This window comes from Corvus hawaiiensis, chromosome Z (genome assembly GCF_020740725.1).
Source record: "Corvus hawaiiensis isolate bCorHaw1 chromosome Z, bCorHaw1.pri.cur, whole genome shotgun sequence".
In the NCBI taxonomy this organism is placed as follows: domain Eukaryota; kingdom Metazoa; phylum Chordata; class Aves; order Passeriformes; family Corvidae; genus Corvus; species Corvus hawaiiensis.
In genome coordinates this window covers 587,329-599,971 of record NC_063255.1, presented here as the reverse complement: position 1 = coordinate 599,971, position 12,643 = coordinate 587,329, and the positions used below count along the sequence as shown (strand labels likewise).

The 12,643-nt window shown below is 46.3% G+C and overlaps 1 long non-coding RNA gene across 4 annotated transcripts in view; it reads left to right on the top strand.

Annotated features, from left to right (window-relative positions):
* The window catches only part of LOC125319841, a 48,772-nt gene that overhangs the window by 34,992 nt on the left and 1,137 nt on the right, over positions 1–12,643 (top strand). The window contains exons 5-9 of one of the 4 annotated variants that reach the window (XR_007200911.1): positions 1,976–2,064; positions 5,485–5,556; positions 6,592–7,304; positions 7,420–7,516; positions 9,417–12,339. This is a non-coding gene — a long non-coding RNA (uncharacterized LOC125319841). Of the gene's footprint in view, positions 1–1,975; positions 2,065–5,484; positions 5,557–6,591; positions 7,305–7,419; positions 12,340–12,643 lie in introns of all 4 variants that reach the window. The other 3 variants (XR_007200913.1, XR_007200912.1, XR_007200910.1) reach the window with 3 other exon arrangements.

Genomic DNA, 12,643 nt, shown 5'->3' with positions numbered 1-12,643 from the left:
GCAGCAACAATACTCAATTTTCCTGTGCCAGAAAAGTCTTGTTCAAACAGACTTGGTTTTCCTAGACCAAAAATGTGATGCTGAGTTCCAGAGCTGTGTCTTTCAGCACTTTTCTGTTTTACTGGCTGCCTCAAATTCCTCACACCAGAATAAAACCAAAGTTAATTATAATCAGGAACATTTTGGGTTAACAAAGCAGCAGAGGTTACTTGTGCCTTTGACAATTCCCATTTTGTGCAGGATGTTAATTCCTGTCCAGGGTGGAACATTTGGCTTTGACTTCGGTATTCACAAGGCCGCTGCATGCAAAGCCTGGTTTGTGGGACGCACTGTCAGGAAGGAGTTTACTGGAGATAAAAGGGCCCCTTAACAGTGATTAATGGCCCAGCCCAAATATTAGTTTTACACTTACGTAGTACAGGTCCATGTCTGAGGGAAACAGCAGCTGTTCCATACGTTGGGGCCATGAGGAGGAGCATCCGCCGTTGCCCCTCTCAGACCCCGATCTTGGTCAGTCCCAGCAGGTATTTCCAGTTCTGCTTCAGGACTTTTTTTCTCTGTCCTCTCCTTTATTCCTCAGTCTCATCTTTCACTCAGGACCCTTTGCCCCAAAATAGCAACATGCCCTAGTCAAAAATACAATCCTTTCTGTCGCACTGCTCCTTCTCTTCCTCTTTTTCCTTTTTTCCTCCCCCATTTAAATAAAAAACTTTCAGACAAAATTGATAGATTAGAGGTCTTCCTAGGCTAAAGCCCTGTTTCAGTATCAAGAAGGCTGAGCCCAGATCTTTTGGAAGTTTCAATTTCCTAACATCGAGATCTAAAAGAGAAGGAACCAACAAATCAATAGCAGCCACAGCTCCAGAGATAACCCCTCAGGGCAGAGGGATACCTTTGTGCCTTTGTACCTCTTCACACAGTGATGTGATTTCAGATGGAATATTGTTCACTAAATCAACAAAAGAGGTGGTTTCACCTTGTGCCAGAACCTTAGAATTTCTTCTAAGAGCAGATTAGCAGGAGACTCGTGTTTGTGTACAGGTTTCTCCAGGGAGCTTTTCTCTGCCCAGGTACTTTCCTGCCTCATGTTTGGCACTTGCTGGAGAGAGCTCAGCTTTAAATCAGGCTCCTTTCCAAGTGAATCGTTAATTACCATAGCTGGGGTTAGTGCAGCTCAGCAGAGAATTCCGCAACAATGGAGCAGTGACTGCTAAACCGCACTTGGAGCGTGCCCCGTTATTCCCTGGATAAGGGACCCTCTCGTGCTTACAGACATACAGAAATCCTAACGCAAATTTCACAGCAAGGACGTGGAGGTGTGGAGATTTTTCCTACTCCAGCTATTCAAAGTGTTGTTTCCTGTGCATTCCCCTTCCTGGCTGTGATCCATCAAATCTATACTCATGGATTTTATGCAAGTCCATGTTCCTCTAAAACCTCTCCACCGAGCATGGCAGGGACGTTTCCCACGTGGAGGGCAGCTCTTTTCCCCAGGTTGTGAAATCAGGGGTTGACGTTTCTAAGGAAAACAGAACGGGGCCCTTGACTCCGTCTGAATCCCAATCTGTTTTCCTGAGGAGCTCCTGTGTTACTCCTTGCTCCTGCCGACAGATGGGGAACCACACCGCTGAATTCCCGGCGTGAGCTCTGCGGAACAGCATGGACTGACCTGCTGCTTCCAGGTTTGCTGCGGTTCCTGACGGAGCACATTTGGCTTTAAAATAATGCTTTCAAAGCATTAGATCTACACGCTGTCACTCAGGATTAGTTTAGGAAGCAGGAGAGAATGGAGTTACTGGGATCTGGGAAATGACAAATGCTGCCGAGTTCAGTGATACATTCAGAGGAGTAGAATATACACATGGTCTTGCAGGGATATTTGGAAATGAAGGATAAGACTGAGGAACTAAAAATCACTCACCTGAGTTCTGTGCCTGTTTCCATTGTATTTCCTTTCTGAATTTCCTTTCCCCAGAAGAGCTGAACCCATTTAGTCCTGGAGCTGTGCAGGTGTTCAAGCACTTCATTCCTTCTCAGGTTCCCATTTGGAATGTCAGTGGAAAGGTGAGTTTTGCTCACAGATTGGTCTCTGGACCCTTTTGAACATGGAAAGGTTCCCATCAGAGTACACTTAGAAAGTCTTCTTTTTCTGATTGAGTTTTTTTTGTTTGTTTGGGTTTGTTTGGTTTTCTTGTTTGGTTTTTTTTTGTTGTTGTTGTGGTGGTGGTGGTAGTCTTTTTGTTTGGGGTTTTGTCTGGGTTTTTTTTACAGTAGAAGGTTGTTTTGGTTTGTTTTTTTTTTTCCCTCCCTATGAGTCTGTATTGCCACAAATCAAAATTCAGGCTGTTCTGGCTGTCACTCTTCCTTGCTGCATTCTGTCTCCTGTGATGTGTGATGAGTCTTCCCTTAAGGGGGCATTACTCCTGCTTAGCTTTCACCCAGTGTATCCCATTGTTCAGCTCTGGGCAATTGTTTTGGGATATTATTGATTTTATGACTTGCATTGTTGTCTGAACAAAACCGGGCCCATTTGGGGCAATTTGCTGTTTTATTACTTTCTGAGGGAAGGGGATGTATGTTGGCTTGACTAAAGCAGCAACAAAACCCTGCTATTATTTTATGTGGTTTAAAAAGGGAATCCATCTCGTGTTTCCCTGAAGGCACTTCTGTGATCAGGAATTACTACAACATTACTCAGAGCCCTTTGTGCGGGTGTTTACTTTGGGATGTTGTCCCAGATAGTGCACATTGCTGTTCTCCTGACTGGCTGGCCTGAAAAAAAAGATGAGAGAAACCAGTCTGCCAGGCAATTTTAGCCATAATTCCATGAAAATTTGCAGTAGCAGGGGAATCCTCCAGGAGAGAGCGAGGTATCATAGCAATAATATTACTTACAAATTCAAAGCATTGTACAAAGATTAAATCATCTCTGAAGCAATTCCAAGTGATATGTCCTAGTAAAGTGATTCCAGTGACTGAAATGCTGCTCACACTCCAGCAGGCAGGGAATACGATTAAGGAGAAGAAAGTAAGAACACCAAGGACAAATTGTGGCTGCAGGGTATGCATCCAGATGCTCCTAATGGATTATTCTGCCCTACAATTGCTCTCTCACCACATGGGCAGCCTGTCTGGGCAGGGAAGCAGAGGTCTGAGACACAAAAGGAGCAATAGGTTGTTGCAGTGGGGATCCTGCAACACGCATATATCAAACCAGGAGTCCCGTGGAAAGGAAATATATATGGACAGACAGATTCTTGCTAGCTGTTTCAGAGAGATGTTTATTTCTCCAGCCGCATGGCCGGGGCTCTGCCCAGGAACTGTTCCAGTCACGGGACCAAGGGTCCTTCTGCCCGCGCAGGGAACACAAACCAACCAATGGGAACGAGGCTGAGCAGGGGCAGGGAAACCCCGTGTCTGTGCCCTCAGGGCCCCTCTCCCAGGGCTACACGGCAGGGGAGGGACCCGAACACCTCACCCGTTTTACTTCAACAAAAGGAGAATGAAAACAACTGGATAAACATAACAAGAACAGTTTCAAGACAAAACAAACCACCCTCCTGAGTCTTTAAATGTCCAAACAGATTCTGTGGAACATCTTAGGGCTGACAGAAGGGATACAGGACTCTCTGAGCATGCTTTGTGGGGAAACTGAGGCAGGAGAGGGTTTAACTTCTTCCCTCCCCCTTTTCATCCCCCACTCGGCATTGGAAAGGGATTTTTGGGGAAACAATTGGCAAAAGCATGGTTTTGTGAGGGAAACCATGGATGAAAAAACGGATTGGGAATACACTGGGGGTAATAGGACATAGGGTAAAAGGGAAAGGTGGGATTAGGAAAGGGAAACTGTAGGGGGGGCTTACAATGGAGATACTGTCTAACATGACTACGATTTTTTGCATATATACTGCCTTTTACAGGAACACCATCAGGCCCAGTGACCTGCGATGCTTGTAACCCTTTTCTCCCTAGTACAATATTAAATTCCACCACCTCTCCATCTCCCAAGCTTGGGATGCATTTTTCAGGGTTATTCTTTTTAATAGCAGTTCTATGCACGAATATGTCTTGCTGGTTGTCACACCTTGTTATAAAACCATAATTTTGCTTAACATTATACCATTTTACTATCCCTAAGGTCTTAGTTGCTATGATCTTTTCCTTTTTCCGAGTGGCTGCTGTTTTCTGTCTCGCTGCGTCTTTGCTCTCTCCTTTGGTCGCTCCCGTGTTGGAATTGTCGGAGCTGCTCGTGCCTGCGCGCTCTTCCCGGGGTCGCGTTCGGGGCTGCGCGGGCCGGGCCGGGCCACGCCGCTCAGTTCTCCGTGCGTCGCCTCCTCTGGTCGCAGCTTCGCTGCCGATGCCGGGCGCTGCACCCACGTCTCGGCCGGGCCCCCGAGCGACGACTCCCCCGCGCCCTGCTCCAGCGCGCGTCTCGGCTGGGCACGGCTCCGCTCCACCGCCACCGCCGCCAGCCGCTGCCCGCGCGCCGCCCCTCTCGGTCGGGCATTCCCGGGGCTCGCTCCACCACGCGCTGCACGGGGCCATTCGGGCACCGCCGGGTCCCGCCGCGCCTCGCTCCGCCACCGACACTGCGGCTCGCGTGGCTCCGCCCGCACGCGGGAACTGCCTCGCTGCTGCTCGCAGAGCGCTCGGTGCACGTGGCCTGGGCCGCACGGTCCCTGCGCCACGCTTCCCTTCACCAGGACACAGCTGACATTGCTCAACAGTCTCGGTAACTAAATAATATTCACGAAAATATTCTTCCATCGGCATATATTTTGACTCCAGTATTAACTGTGTCCAAACGGTTTTCCAAAAGCCCTTGGTAAGAATTAAATCCCAAGAAACATAGAAAAAGTTCTTAAACAACCATGCCAGGAAGTGTTTCAGTTCTTTTTGAGCTTGAATCAAGCTAAAATTTACAAATCGTTGTTCAAGAATCATTTTAAGTTTAAGATAAATGTCCATATGCGGCTCTGAGAGCCAAGAGTCTTCCCACGGTTCCTCCATAGTTTAGATATGGAATAGCAAAGCAAAACCAAGAAGAGGAATCCAAAGTTTCCAGGGTTTACTCACACAAATCAGTCGCTTAGGGATCGGGGATCGTTCTGCTCACAAATCTCCACCATTTGTTGCAGTGGGGATCCTGCAACACGCATATATCAAACCAGGAGTCCCGTGGAAAGGAAATATATATGGACAGACAGATTCTTGCTAGCTGTTTCAGAGATGTTTATTTCTCCAGCCGCATGGCCGGAGCTCTGCCGAGGAACTGTTCCAGTCACGGGACCAAGGGTCCTTCTGCCCGCGCAGGGAACACAAACCAACCAATGGGAACGAGGCTGAGCAGGGACAGGGTAGCCCCGTGTCTGTGCCCTCAGGGCCCCTCTCCCAGGGCTACACGGCAGGGGAGGGACCCCAACACCTCACCCGTTTTATTTTAATAATAGGTTATGTGGATTGTTATATTTTTCTCTATTGCAGGAGTAGTTTGCAAGGAGGACAGCCAGCTCTGTGCACAGATTTCCAGCAATGGTTCCCTGCACATGGGAACAGGTAAGGAGCCACTTGTGAGCAGCCAGGTCCTGCCATGGGACCACGTAGTTCTGCTGGAACTGGGAAGGCAGCTGTCCCCAGGATCCACAGGGTTTATCCATCACGTAGCAGCATCCCTCTGTTTTACCAGAGACATGTGAAAGTGAGTCAGTTTGTTTGTTTTTGAGGGAAGTTGCTGCTTTTAGCCACCTCACAATGTCATTTTATGTAACATGTTCATGAGTGGGCCTGTACCAACAGCCATGGCTGTATATATATATACATGTATGTATGTGCGTGTGTATATGTATAGATATATATGTGTATATATATATTATAGAGGCATTACAATAAAGTGGCCACATATATATATATATATAAAACTTGTCACAGCATCCTTCTTCTTTTCCTGGTTTATAGCTTCCATGGTTCTTTTGCAGGCTCCATATACACAGGAAAAATAAATTCTTTTGGTCTTTGTCCTCTTCTGTGTACCAAGGAAGGTGCCTTATGGAAGTTAAAATGCTGTTTCCTATAGATGTGACTTCAAGCCTGAAACTAAGGGGAAAGTATTCCAGAAAATTAATCACTGGGCAGAGCTCATGTAGAGCTGTGGCAAAGATTGATTTGAAACAGAATGAGGGCAGGAAGGCGTTGTACTGGCTAGCTGGGAGTTGGACTCTGCTGATCCCTGTGGGTCCCTTCCAACTCAGGATATTTTATGATTCTATTCAAGACTTAAAATTAATATGCAGAGAAGTGTGAGCTAACTAGAAATTCACTCGCTCATCCTACTTTAAGCCCCCATTACTGCTTAAAATGGCTGATTAATGATGTTAGATGGTGATAGCATTCATTTGATTAAACTCCTGAAGTAAGCACAGTGGAAATGCCTAAGCACTGGATTGCTGGTAAATGTGATTTATGCTTTGTGTGTGTTGGTCTATAGAAATGTCAGCAATCTTGATGTAGGCACATCTGCATTAAATTTGTGCAACTTCTTCAAAAGTGCTGCTATTTGGACCAAAACAAATCCATAATATATTCCTGTTATAGGTGTGTGCCCACAGGAGGATGCATCCAGCTCTGGCTGATGAGAAAAGAGGCAGAGCCCCGCCGCAATCCGTGGGGACTCCGTAAGGATGTGCAGCCACCCACAGAGTTACACGTGCTGCAGCTTTTGACAACACAGAATACCTTCACTGAAGTCTTTTTTCTCTCTCTACTAATCCTCCTCCCACTCAGCAAGAAAAGTAGCTGCACAGGCTCACACAGATGCCACGCTATCAGCCTTACTTCAGAATAATTTAACACATCTCTGGAGAACTGTTCCTGACTCTTGTTTGGGGAGGCTGGGAATCGGGTTCCCTGCAGTGTTCAACCTGTACCCTCAGATAAACAACACATTTAGGTTTTGGTTGGTTACTATTTCCTACTCTTGCTCTCAGAATTCCTGCAAATTGTTGTCTTGCCAGAGAAGCTCCAAGGAGCCTGACTTGGATGGATGGAGCTGTGCTGTCCCCAGCTTCCCTCTGCCGTGTGTTGCCATCCCTGTGAGTGTCAGCAGAAATGATTGTGTTCAGAATTTATGAACAGACAAGCAAAACATGTTTGTCTGGCACAGAAATGCCAACCTGCTGAACCTCAGGTAGCCTCAGATGGTGTTTCTGACAGATCTGTACATCTTCCTTGCTGACGAAGATTTATCTCTGAATCTTTCTGTGTCAGAGAAGGAGTTTGTTCTTTTGAGGGTGGTTTGAGTACATGAGGTATGTGATCCCCTCCCTGGAGAGCATGTTCTGCCATTGGCATGAGCTGCTGCCTGGAGGGTCTTCTGGCAAGAGGAGGTGTCACTCACTGCATCCTTCTGGCTCTTCTTCCCAGCATACCAGATGGAGATGAATATGGAAGCACCAGAAGAACAGTCTCCATGTGATGTTCAGCCAGTTCAGGATTGAATTTCAACCATGGCCCCAAGAAGGTTAGAGGGTGCTATAAAGAGGTGTAATCTTACAGAAATAAGTAGTAAGGCGGATAAGGTTTTAAGGCAAGAAAAACCATCACAGGTTTCATACCATCTGGCACTGGCCATTTTTGGTTTGCCAGGGTAAGTGTCTCTACTCCCTGTGTGGTTGATCGATGAAAAATGTCCATGAGTGCAATTCAGAGGCTGGGTGGATTGAACTGATTCCTCTTCAGAGCCTAAGATGGCTCGGTAAGTATAAACCATATAAAGTCCTCCTTTTTCAGGGAGGGACCTTTCCAAGTAATCTCAGTTTTTACATTTTTGCACAATTCTTAATCCCATTCTATTCCTTCCTTGTATTTTGGGCACGTTTGGAACCTGTGCTGCCACTTGACCCCACATATGTGCATCAGCCCCTTAACTCAACTTTGAGCTTTACTTATTGCACATGGTGAATATTGGGTTTGTGTAACAGATCTCTGGCAGAGTGGTTCTTTCCCCACATTTTTGTGTGAATTAGAGCAATCTGAGATACCCTTTGTAGACTTGTTCTATGCTTCAATGTTTGACTCACGACTCTAATCTGGTGCCATCTTCATGGCTTTATGTACCTCTTACCCACCCACACCTCAGATTGATTTTCCTCCTACTCACCCTTTTGCTCACTACTCTCCTCCCAGTTCTCCTCTAACTAATCCCTCTTGTTTCCCTCTGCTCTGTTTTGTTTGTTCCCTCTTCTTCTTCCCTCCTCTGTGGTGCTCAGCCTATCCAGCTGTGGGACGCTGGGCCAAGGGTGCCATGTGAGCCATACAGCCAAGGGGGAAGTGCCTTGCTGGGCTCCTCAACAGACCGACACTGAGTACTTCCAGGAGTATTTTGGAATATGGATATTCTTAATTGGCATTCCTTATCCTACACCAGAACTCTCTTGTACTGTTAATTATTAGACTGTTCTGAATCTGTGTTTTGAAGAGAGACCCTGCATTTCCCAAACCATGCCCAGGCTCTGGAGAAATGTTGGGCAGCTTGAGTTGAAGTTAGACAAACAGCATAAGAGAATAGAGAGAAAATATTCTGGCTGTTTCGCACATGGTTGCTCTCATGGTATGCCCTACAGTCCCCTCAGCCTGCAAGTGAACTGTTTATAAAGATAATTCCACTAAGCACAGACAACTGATTCATTTCCCTACAGCAGTCACACTCACAGAAATCCTAGTGAAACACTTACTCATTAACATTCTGCAATTTTATTGCTGCAGTATCCACTGCTGCAGTATTCCTTTAGGTTAAGGCACCTCAGGAAGTTCAGTCAATAACTTGTGCCATGACAGTTTGCTTTGGTTGAATGCACAGAAATTTTTAAAAACAGTACAAACCCAAATGGAACCAAAGAGCTCATTGAACAGGACTATCCAAATGCCTCAGTGTGAGCTGGTGGGATTGGTGCCACATCCTGGCAAGCACTTCGTGGGGTTGGAGCCGAATCTTTCACCCCTTTCAGAGGGATGCTGTTGCTTTCTGTGCCCGAGGATCTTCCAGGGTCTCCAGGTTAATATTATCCTTCTTCTAATGAGCATGTTTTATTCAAGAACAGGTATTTCCTAAAAGATTTGATATGGGGACATCTCCTGAAGGAAACCACAAAAAGTCACTTTTCTCCCAAATCTTTATAGCCCTGTGCAGAAATGGTTGAAAGCTTCTTACACCTCCTTTCAGGAACACCTGTCAGTATTGTCTGACTTCACACAACTGAAACAAAGGCACAGAAATGGTAAAGCTCATTGCTGCTTTTGAGAGAGGGAGATCCAAAATCTCCCTTTTGGACAGGAACAAAGATGGGGGGGCTGAGATTTCTTGCCAAACCTCACTGAAGTAGTTTGTCTGTTATTAATTGTATGTTTGTCACACTTTAAAGGGTCTAAAGGCCATGTCTTGGGGATCACTCCTGTTTCTCCTTCAGACATGGTCAGGTAGGACTGTGAGTTTGACCTGCCTTCAATTCCACAAGAATCAAAATCCTGATGTTGTCTGGATTTGAGGTAAGTGAATGAGTTCTACTTTAGAAAGATGATATTAAAAGTAGGGATAGCCCTAATAATGTCTCAATTATTAACAGAAACTGACATCACTGCGAGGAGGGTTGGATCATCAAATTAACTTTCCTGGTTTCAACCCCCATGATTTTCCCCATCAATCTCTAAATTTCTGTCAAAAGTACCACTATATTCTGTGTTCCTTAGTAGATGGGAGTGGATGCAAGTGGCTGTAACATTTCTAATTTCTGAATCTGTAAGTGCTACAACAGAGGATGAAAAATCAGATCAGAGTACACCAGAGCTGTAAGAAATCCCATCAGACAAATTGAGATATCTGACTCCCTAAATATTCGTGTGACCCAACCTGGACTTTTCATAGAACTAGTGGAGCTCACTGTGAGTGAGAGCAAAGCTTCAGGAGTGAACAATACAGTTACTGGCACTTGTAAATGTGCAGCTGCAATTACCCAACACCTGGGTGCTGCTTCAGGCACCGCCTTCCTGAGCACAGTGTTCAAGCACAGCCCCTCACTTGGTGTGAGCCATTTACCAACTGCCTGGGAGCAAGGGGCTCAAAAAGCTTTTCAAATCAAGAATTTCAGTGATTGGAAAAGCCAGTTGAATTGATTTTGATTAAAAAAAAAAAAACAACCGACCAAAACAAAAGATACTAAAATGTATCTAAATCTCCTGCGTTATGTCAGTAGGATCTCAATTAAGAGTACCTGACTGACTGCACTTGGCTTTTATATTGGAGTAGTTCTAAAGTCCCTCTCCTTCCTGATTTGCTCTTAGAATCATGGAATCGTGGAATGGTTTGGGTTGGAAAATCAGATCTCCAATCTGATTTTTTGTGGAACTGTTATCCCTCCTCCCTGCTGTTCTGCAGAGTCCCCGTGCACACTGACCAGTTAATCCCATAATCCCAGTTGGAGATGAAAAGTAATGGCAGTAAAGTGGAAGATGTTAGCAAGTGTGATAGACTGAGGATAATGATTCCTCTTGCAGCAGTGTGAGAAAATCTGTCCTCATGCATCCAAAACCTGCCAGGAGGAGGAGGAGGAGGACTTGTCCTAACCTGGATAAACCTCCACAAAGCAACTGTGCTGCACTTGGCATTTGGAATGGAAGAAGTCATTCCGTGCCCAGCAGACACAGGAGAAATGATTGTCAGCTGCAACCCAAACAGTGGGGTTACGAAACCCAAAGTGCAGGAGAAATCTCCACCCCGAAACGAGATATGCATTCATGATTTGGAATTCCAATGGGACGGGTGGGGTGGGTGTGCTGATTACTGTTTGGGGCAGGAATGATAGAGGATTTACAAAAGCTGGGCTCCTTCCCAGAGCTTGCGAGTTTGAACACGGCAATGTCTCCTTAAAGGTCAGCAGAGAGGGATTTTAGTGCAAATTCCCTATTGATAATCCTGCAGAGAATGAGCAATGCAGGCAACAATCCGGAAACTTCCATGAGACCCAAATTCCTTTGCTCCTCTTCCCAGGGGCAGGGCTCCAGAGCTTGAGCTGACCTCTCCCTTCCTTCCCCCTTCCTTCCAGAAAGCATTGGTGCAGGATTTTCACTGGGGCTATGCCAGCCAAAAATACCCTTGAAGGATCCTGGACAAGGAATTGTGCCCTCAGTAAAAACATTTCAAGCTCATATGGAGTATCCCACCATGGCCATGTGTTGGGGTGGTGTGCTGACAGCTCTTGGGGTGGCACACCAGCTTTAGCAAGACATGAACTAAGAAAAGCTATATTTGGTGGGGTAGCCCAATGCTGCAAGTACCAAATCTGCAGCCAGAAAGTGCTTTACAGGAAGGTGCAGGTCTGTTGTCTCAGGGTTGTGTTTGTCAGGGCTCTTACTCCCAAAGAGCCACCCTGTAACGGGCTGGGAGGGGAGGTAAAGAGGATGAGGATTGCAAAGGCACTGCTTAGAACTGAAATGGATTGTTTGAAAGGTCCCACAGGTTAAGGAAAGCTGGGGAGCTTAGAGGGACTGGCTGTGCTATAGGTTTGCAGCAGGAAAGGGACTGAAGGAGGGGGTATGGGCCTGTAAGAGCACAAATCTCTGGAGAAGATGGACACCTGATACTTATTCCCTATGCACCATAATATAAGAACCAGGAGAAATCAAATTACATAGAATTATAGAGAGGCTAACAGAAGGAGGTAATTTTCCACTCCGGCCAGTTCCAGAGACAAGAGACCAAGCAAGATGAGTCTGAATGTTAATTACACCAGTCTTTTGGGTCTGGGGTTTTTCTTCCCTCAAGGGGTGAGCAGCTCAGGGAGCTTTAGGGAGAGCTCCTGTCCCTGCAGTGGCCCGTGGTGTGGTGGAACAGGAGGGACAGCATTGCTAGGGAGATGCCCCAGAGATTAGAGGCTCTGGGCTTGACTCAGGCCCGTGTGACTCACCTGAACACCCGTATTCCCACGGAAGCTGTGGAAAGCTCCTGTGTCTCACTCTATCCCCAGCTCTCAACTCCAGGCCTGTTGGATGCTCTCCCTCCCTGCCACTTGCCCAGACAGGTGAGTGCCACACGCAGGTGGGACTCACACACTGCTGAGTGACCCTGACACAGTACAAATCTGAGCAACTTTACTTCATAAATGCTTCAGGTTTCATTTTATTTTCCTCTTTTGCTGTCCTCCTCAGGGATGTCTTCCTGTGATTCTCAGTACCACACACATCCCAACAAACCCAAGGTGTATTAATACAGACAGAATGTGAAATGCAAGTGAAAGAAACAGTCTGCAGAACAAATCTCATGGTATTTGGATTGCTCATGGGCTAAGCAAGGTAAAACATCCTCAGGTTAAGTACTGACCTGGAAGGAAAGCTCCTGCCCTGTGACAGCACTGCCCAGGGGCCTCTGCCAGTGGCACTGCTGCCTGGGGACCTGGCCCCCCCACTCCCACACGATCCAGAACACTCCCATGCTGTGGGAGATGGTGAGCTGGAAGGAATTGTCTGGAAAATGGGCCACTGACTATATCAAAGGCCTTTTAGAACAATTAGCAGCCCCTTTCCAAAGGCTGTGGCACCACACCTGCAATTCTATTATTACTCTTTAAATAGCCCCAAAATGTTGGGTTTTTCCTTT